The 9,174-nt window shown below is 35.1% G+C and overlaps 1 non-coding gene across 1 annotated transcript; it reads left to right on the top strand.

Annotated features, from left to right (window-relative positions):
- The first annotated feature begins 9,020 nt into the window (after positions 1-9,020).
- Positions 9,021-9,174, top strand: LOC115303699. Its single transcript, XR_003914201.1, has one exon. It is a non-coding gene; the product is annotated as a small nucleolar RNA SNORA62/SNORA6 family (small nucleolar RNA).

Raw genomic sequence — 9,174 nt, 5'->3', positions numbered from 1 at the left:
TTGCTTCTGATAGTGTCTCATGTTTTGTTTTTTGTTTTTAATAATTAACATTATCTTTGCTTTTGCTAGGCATCTTAGAAAATTCTGGTGAAAAAAATCTTTCTCTTTCTCTTTTTTTTTTTTCTTTCTAATGAATTCACTGAAGAGCTATGGAAATAGTTCCAGAAAAGTTTCAGAGAATTGAATTCACCTTCCAGGCACTGAGTGACTATGTGTATTATAAGGTGAAATCTATTAGCATGTGCCAGTCTAGCTATAAATAGGTACACTTCACATATAATTGAGAGAGCGATTATAGGTATGCATAGATATATATACCCTACTGACACATGGTATGTTAGTTTACTTATTTACTCATCTATTTATTCATTCACCAAACCTTTATTAAGCTATTTAGAATGTATAAGAACATAGCTAAGCCTTCCAAAGATGAATGAGAAGACGTTATTCTTATACTCAAGGTATTCAATTTAGTTGGATAAACAAACCAACAAAATCAGCCAGTGAGTACAATAAAGCGTGGTAAATGTTTAAGAGAACTTTATACACAGATGGTGTTATAGACAGAATGTTTGTGTCTCTACCCAAATTCATATGTTGAATTATAACACTCAATGTCATCATCTTTGGTGGAGCAGGGACTTTGAATGAAAAGTAATTAAGTCATGAGGTTGAACCCCCACAAGTGAGATCAGCTACCTTACAAAAGAGACCCCAAGGAGTCTCTGTCTGTCCCTGTGTGAGGACACAGTGAGAAGACAGTGGTATGTGAGCCAGCAAATCAGTTGTTGGCAGACAACAAATCTGCTGGCTCTTCAATCTTGGACTTCCCGGCCTCCAGAACTAAATGTGAAATGAATTGTTGTCTAGGAACCACCCAGTATATGATTTTTTTGTGATACCAGCCCACATATACTAAAATAGGTTGCTTTAGCAGATGTAGTAGGAGGCTGAGAGAGAAGTCAGAGAGATTCTCCAGTAAGGAATATTGCTTTCAATTAGTCTTGAAAGAAAAGTACGAGTGGTGCAGGTTGGAGGTAGGGCATGGGTGGTGAGACTTTCTGGGCCAAAGGCTCAGTGGTATAAAAGAGCCCAATGGAGAAAACTCGTGAGCAGTGTGAACAGGCCCTCTGTCAGAGTATTTTCACAATGAACTGAAATGATTTACATCACTATCCCGCCTGATTACCTGTTTCTCCTGACTGGGACCCAGTGTAAGGTTGTATAGCAGGTACTGGTGGGCATGCTTCATTCCATTCCCTTAAGAGCCTTCTACCATTTTGGTTGATGTGGTCAGTGGCCCGCTTTCTTCTCCTTCTTTAGAGCTTATGCCTACAGCCTTCTTCAGAAAATCTTCCATGGGTAATTCAAAGTACTAACTACCTACACAAAGTCCAAGCACTTATAGGAAAGTAGGGCCCATGGTGTTGCAAAGGATATTTTAGATCCCCCAGGGGTCAGCCTAGAGTTAGTCCATCTCTTAACAGTTCTGTGGCAGTTTGTTCCTTTTTCAGGTTTATATCCCTTATACTGATATGACTTTTTCCTAAAAGTGTTCTTTCAATAAATCACTTTCATATGTCCCCTTCTCTAGCTGTCCTTCTATAGGGCAGCTGGGGTCTGTAGCCAAGGCAAGTGGGGTCTGTATTTCATTTGTTTTTATGTCAAAGTACCAAGAAGTGGAGTCATATTGTAAGCACTGAAAAAGAAGTTGTTAAGTGAATAGATCTGAAAATTACAGTTGGTAGAATGCAGACATATTTGCTAATCTGAAATCAGATGATATTTATTAAACGTGTACTATGCTTTAGGCATCTTGCTAAGTTTGTTACATATATAATCTCATTTAAACCTCAAAAGGCTCCACAAGGCAGATTGAATATTACCTACATGGTACTGATAAAGAAACTGGGGTTTAAAAAATTTGAAGTTTTTGCCCAAGATTGCCCAACAAGAATGACCTGTACAATTCCATTCAAGTTTTGTGGAGGTTTTTCTTTGAGGGGGATGTTAGTGAAAACTTTGTCATCTGAAATTTCTTAATTGAAATTTAATTTATTTGGAAAAGAGTTCAAATGTATAACATTTTTATGAAGGTACTAACCAACTATTTGAGTTATTAATTTATTGTTAATCTGATTTTTTAGGCATATTTAATTTATGCTGTTAGATTCATGCTAAGAAATAAATTGTCCTCTCCCCACCTCCTCTGTCAAATATGGGGTAACAGCACATTGTTCACAGGCAATACCCTGAGTGTCAGTTTAGCATCTGGATTATATAAGGCATAATTGGATTTACTCTATGCAATTAGAATTGGGATTTTTTGCTGCCAAAGCACTACGTTGCAGTTTTTGCCTGGAAATGAGTGTTAAGCATTTTGTTTGGTACTTGGAAAATCTACCTTGACAGTGCTTCATAATAGAACCAATTATCAGGTATGCTGTTACACATAGCCTTCCAGACCCGAATTTAAATAGAAACTCGTGGCAATTTCTTTTGTGAAATAGTCTCCATAACACTTAAAATCAACCATAATGTGGAGACCTACATGCTTATCAAGACAACAACAAGGGACCAAGAATACTCATTACATAAACATGTACTTTGAGGTTGAGATGATTGAATTGTCAACTAAAGAGAATGACAGATATTAACCCTCTCTCCCAAAGCCAATTCTTGCTGAATTTCTTTAATAGCTATTAGCATAGTGAAACCTGTATTCTCCCTATTTCTTTCTCTAAGAGAAAAAATAGTCTTATTGACAGAACACCAATGTACTTGTACATACTCTTAAATAAAACACATTGTGAACTTTTTTTTACAATGCTTATGTAAGTATTCAAACAAATTGTCTATTCACTAGAGAAAAAAGTAGAAATGCTGATAGGGTATGTTAACTTAAACACAATAATACAATATACTACTACTTTATTTATATCATGTGCAAGAAATATTTCCTGAAAATTGCTGAACAATTTTTATATATGATATCTTACATACCACAAGGGAATATAGCAGTGAGGAATAATTCCCAGATGGATATAAGCAGGCCAGAGTTTAAGAATTATGTGGCCTCATTCAGTGAGATTTTGATTCAGTGGATTTGAAGGAGGAGTCAGAAACTATATTCTCATTTTTATTTTTTAACTCTCTAGGTGATTCACATGCATAGTGATATTTCGGAACCAACAACTAAATGCTTAATATATAAATTTATAAATATATTCAATTATATTGATAACAACATCACATACAATATATCATTATATCACATACTCTATTGACATATACAATTATCAGCATACCTGGGGCACCTGTGTGGCTAAGTCAGTTGAGCGTCCGACTTTGGCTCAGGTCATGATCTTGCTGTTTGTGAGTTCAAGCCCCACATCGGGCCCGCAGCTGTCAGTGCAGAACCTGCTTTGGATCCTCTCCTCCTCTCCCTGCCCCTCCCCACTTGCACTCACTCAAAAATAAATAAACATTAAAAAAATAATTATCAATGCACCTGAAAGTAATTATGAGTATATGCATAGAATATATTCTCCACCTTTGAACTGTAGGAAAGTCTTTCCTGTTTTTATTTATATATTGTGCAGGTTTGAGTATTGAAGTTAGGGCCTTTTTAATAGTGTCTTGTGGCTGAAAACAATTCTAAAGTCTCAACATGACTATTCTGTCATCTCAAGCAAAATTATGTTCAGGCTTCAGGTGAATTAAGTATCGATGGGAGGAAATCCCATGCCGACTATGAGATCCTGATTATTTCGGTGAGCTGAAGTGAGGTGTCTAAGGAAAGCAGAAGACAACGCAGTTTATCTTAGAGAAGTGGGCATAAAACTAGAATATGTTTACACCTGGGAAAGCATAAAAACATTCCAGGAGTTTCAGGGATACAAATAGTAGTGAAAGATTCAGTACTCATATTCACATCTTCTATATATACTTTTGCCTACAACTTATCTTTGAGTGCCTACATCATTATGCAAATTAGCATGTTCCATCTCCCCTTTAAAAATCACCTTTCTCACACTTCACAAAACAATGGAAAACCTCTAATCTACTTTTAATTTATTATAGTAGATTGTGTTGGGATGTAAAACTCTCAGAGGCAACACAGGAACAATTCACAATATTGATGTAGGTGTTGAGAAAATGAATGATTCATATAAACGTGAAACAAATCCTTTTGCAAATCAGTTTCAATCTCTGATTTGGACAATATTGACGGAAGATCAAATTGATTTGTCAGTGGATACTTCATTAGAAATAATTTTTAATGATAGGTCACCACGTAACTTTTGAGTATAATACAGAGGTAGTTCAACAATTGAATGAATTTCTTTTTCTCTGTGTTCATTAATGTGAGCAAAGCATACCATCATTTACATCTATTTTAAAACCTGGAAGGATCTAGTTACATGTGATATTTCTTTACATATTTCAAAACAAAATGAATCTATGAATTACAACTCTAGACTACTTTTGGAGTCTGTAACCATACTGAAATATAAGGTCAAGTGAGTTAGACCTCAAAATACCCATTTATAAGTATTTATTTGGGATATTGATATCTTTACAATATCCACTTTTCCAATCCATTAAGGTATAATTGATTTATCTTGGGCTAATTTAATTCTTCTAAATTATGTATTTAGTTTTCAGATTTATTTCTAGCTATGTAATAAGTTTAGGTGTTATTAAAAGAATTACTATTTTTTAATTAAATCAATTTTTAGACACACAGCAAAATTGAACAGAAGGTACAGAGATTTCCTCTATATCTCTTTCTCTCACATATGGATAGCTTCCCAAATATCAATATCCCCGTGAGAAATGAACTTACATTGCCACATTATAATCACCCAAAGTCTATAGTCTATATTACAGTTCACTTCTTAGTGTTTTGTAGTCTACAGGTTTTAAAAAATGGATAATAAAACATGTTCATCATTATGGTATCATATAGAGTATTTCACTGCTCTAAAAATCCTATGGGTTCTGCTCTTTCAACCCTTCCTCCTTCCAAGCTCCCTGGCTACCACTGTTCTTTTTATGGTCTCCATAGTTTTTCCTTTCCCAGAATGTCATATGTTCACATCATACAGTAAATAGTCTTTTCAGATTGGCTTCTGTCACTTAGTAACACACATTTAAGATTTCTCCAAGTCTTTGCATGGCTTGATAGCTCATTTCATTTTAGTGCTAAATAATATTCCATTTTCTGGAGGTGTGACAGTTTATCTATGCATTGACCTACTGAGGGACATCTTGTTTGATTTTAATTCTTGGCAATTATAAATACAGTTATTCTAAACTTCTGCATATAGGTTTTCATGTGGATGTAAGTTTCCAGCTCCTTTGAGTAAATACAAGGAGCACAATTGTTGATCGTATGTTAAGAGTGTGTTTAGTTTTGTAAGATATCACTAAACTCTCTTTCTACAGTTTGGTGATAAGTGTGTGATATCATTTTCCATTCTCACCAGAAATGAATGACTTTCCGTTGCCCACATTCTCACCAGCATTTGGCGTTGCCAGTGTTCTGGATTTGGGCCATCCCAATAAATATGTCGTGGTATCTCATTGTTTTAAATTCCCCTTTCCCTAATAGCATGTGATACAGAGCATCTTTTCATATATTTATTTGCCATCTGTATATCTTCTTTGGTCAGGTGTCTTAAAGTATTTTTTTTTTTTACTGTTGATTTTTAGGAGTTCTCTGCATATTTTGGATAACTGGCCTTTACCAGGTATATCTTTTGTAAATACTTTCCCACAGTTCATGGCTTGTCTTCTCATTGTCTTGACACTGTCACCCACAATAAACATTTTTTTTTCTTTAGAAAGAGAGCAGGAGCAGGGGGAAGGCGGCAGAGGTAGAGAGAGAAAGAGGTAGAGAGAGCCCCAACACAGGGCTCCATTCCAAGACCCTGGGCTCATGATCTGAGCTGAAACCAGGAGTTAGATGCTCAACAGACTGAGTCACCCAGCCACCCCCACAGTGAAAAACTTTTAAATTTTAATGAAATCTAGTTCATCAACCCTGCCTTTCATGAATTGTGCCTTTGGTGTTATACCTAAAAAGGCATCTTTGTACCCAAGATATCTGGATTTGCTCGTATCTTATCTCCTAAGAATTTTTTAGATTCACATTTTACATTTAAGTCTGTGATTCATTTTGAGTTAATTTTTGGGAAGGTTGTAAAGTCTGTGTCTAGATTCACTTTTTTTTTAATGTGGATGTCCACTTGTTCTCACACCACTATTTGAAAAGATATTTTGTATTCATTTATTTCTTTTGCTCCTTTGTCTCAAAGATCAGCAGATTATATTTATGAGAGTCTATTTCTTGGCTCTCCTCTGTGTATTGGTATATTTGCTTATTCTTTTACTAATATCATGTTGTCTTAATTAAATCACCTTTATTCTTTATTCTTAAAGTTGGGAAGTATGAACCTTCTAACTTTATTTATCTCCTTCCATATTGTGCTAGCTATTTTGTGTCTTTTGCCTCTCCCTGTAATAAGTTGTTAAGATTTTGATCAAGGTTTCTTTGAATTTAGAGATCAATTGGGAAAGAACTGACATCTTGAACAGTATTGTGTCTTCCTGTCCTTGAATATGGAATGCCTCTCCATTTATATAGTTCTCTTTTGATTTTATTCATCAGAGTCTGTCTTCATATAGGTTTTTACATGTTTTATTGGATTTATATCTAACTATCTCATTTTTTTAGTGGAGATTCAAATGGTATCATGTATTTAATTTCAAATTCTACTTACACATTGCTGGTGTATGGAATGTGATTGAATTTTGTGTATTAGCCTTGTATTCTGCAATCTTATTATAATTGCATATTAGTTTGAGAAGTTTTCTGGTGATTCTTTCAGATTGTTTACATGGGCAATTATGTTATCTGGAAACAATAACAGTTTTTATTCCATCTCAATTTTCACATCTTTTATTCCCTGGTCTTGTCTTATTGAAATAGCTAGAATTTCCAGTACAATTTTGAAAGAGAGTGGTGAGAGAGGATGTACTTTATCTTTTTTTTTAATGTTTTATTTATTTTGATACAGAGAGAGACAGAGCATGAGAGGGGGAGGGTCAGAGAGAGAAGGAGATACAGAACTGAAGCAGGCCCCAGGCTCTGAGCTAGCCGCCAGCATAGAGCCTGACGCGGGGCTCGAACCCACGAACGTGAGATCTGACCTGAGCCGAAGTCGGAGGCCTAACCGACCGAGCCACCCAGGCGCCCCAGGATGTACTTTATCTTAATGAAAAACTTCACTCTCATTTAGTATGATGTTAGTTGTAGGCTTCTTTGTAGATGTTTTTTACCAAGTTGAAGAAATTCTCGTCATTCCTAGTTTACCGAAGGTTTGCAATCATGAATAAATGTGAGATTTTGTCAAATGTTTTATTTTTCTGTCTCTATAAATATGTTTATGTGATTTTTTGTAGCCTGTTGATATGATAGAATACATTAATTTATTTTTGAATGTTGAAACAGACTTGCATACCTGTGATAAATCTCACTTGGTCACAGTGTATAACTCATTATATGTTGCTGGATTCAATTTTCTAATATTTTGTTGAAAATTTTAAATCTATCTTCATGAGAGGTATTGGTGTGTGGTTTCTTGTAATGTCTTCAATTTTGGTCTAAGGATAATACTAGCCTCATAGAATGCGTGAAGAAGTATTTCCTCTGGTTCTGTTGAAAGAGATGAATGAGGATTGGTATATATATTTTTCCTTAAATGTGTGGTAGCATTCACCAATGAACCCCTCAGGGCCTAGCACTTCCTGTTTTGGAAGGGTCTTAGTTTTTTATTCAATTTCTTTAATGGCTATAGGCTTATTCATATTGTCTGTTTCTTCTTGTGTGAGTTTAGGTAGGTTGTGTCTTTCAATAAATGGCTCATGTTGTTTAGGCAATCAAATGTGTGGATGTAGAGCTATTCATAACATTTTATTATTATTCTTTTAACATCCATAGGACCTGTAGTTATGTTGCCTCTTTCATTTCTGATATTAGTAATTTGTGTCCTCATTCTTTTTTCTTAATTTTTCATGCTACAGGCTCATATTTTTTCAAACAACAAGGGTTTTGTTTTACTGATTTACTGTATTGATTAACTTATTTTTAATTTTATGAATTTTGGCTCCAATTCTTATTACTTCTCTGGTTTTGCTTACTTAGGATTTAATTTCCTTTTCTTTTACTATTTTCCTAAAATAAAAGTGGATTGTTGATTTTAGAACTTCCTTTTTTTCAATGTTTATTTATTTACTTTGAAAGCGAGAGAGGGGAGTGAAGGGGCAGAGCAAGAGAAAAAGAGAGAGAAAATTCCAAGCAAGCCCCAGACTGTCAACACAGAGACCAATGTGGGGCTTGATCTTATGAATAGTGAGATAATGATATGAGCTGAAATCAAGAGTCAGATGCTCACTGACTGAGCCATCCACATGCCCCAGAGAGAGAGAATCTTAAGCAGGCTCCATGCTCAGTGCCTGATGCAGGGTTCATTCCCATGGCCTGGGATCATGACCTTAGCCAAATACAAGAGTCATATGTTCAACCAACTGAGCGACCCAAGTGTTCCTTGCTCTTCTTTTTTAATATATGCATTCAATGCTATTCATTGTCCTCCCAGCACTCCTTTTGAAGGGTTCCCAAAATTTTGATAAGATATGTTTTTATTTTCATTTTGTTCAGTATTTTAAAATATGTTTTGAGGTTTTTTTCTTTGACCTATGTGTTGTTCAAAAGCATGGTGTTTAATCTCCATGTGTTTGGAAATCCTAAATTATCTTCATATGATTTATTTCTAGTTTTATCCACTGTAGACTGAAAGCAGATATGGTATGATTTCTATTCCTTTAAATTTGTTGAAGTGTGTTAGGGCCCAGAATGTGGTTTATCTTGGAAAATGGACTATATGATCTTGGGACTGATGTGTATTCTGCTGTTGTTTAGAAGGATTATCATAATAAAAAATGTAGTTAGTACTGCAATTATCAGAGCTTGGAGTTAAGGCTGCTGGCTGGACAATGAAGTCACAAGTGTAGGAAGTATGCTACATGACTAGGCAAGTCTTTTGCTAACACTGCAAGCGTCTTTAACACAATGAGTGGAATTTGATAGTAATTTTTGCTACAAGT

The sequence above is a fragment of the Suricata suricatta genome, chromosome 1 (genome assembly GCF_006229205.1).
Source record: "Suricata suricatta isolate VVHF042 chromosome 1, meerkat_22Aug2017_6uvM2_HiC, whole genome shotgun sequence".
Lineage (NCBI taxonomy): Eukaryota > Metazoa > Chordata > Mammalia > Carnivora > Herpestidae > Suricata > Suricata suricatta.
This window is presented reverse-complemented; position numbering and strand designations above follow the sequence as displayed.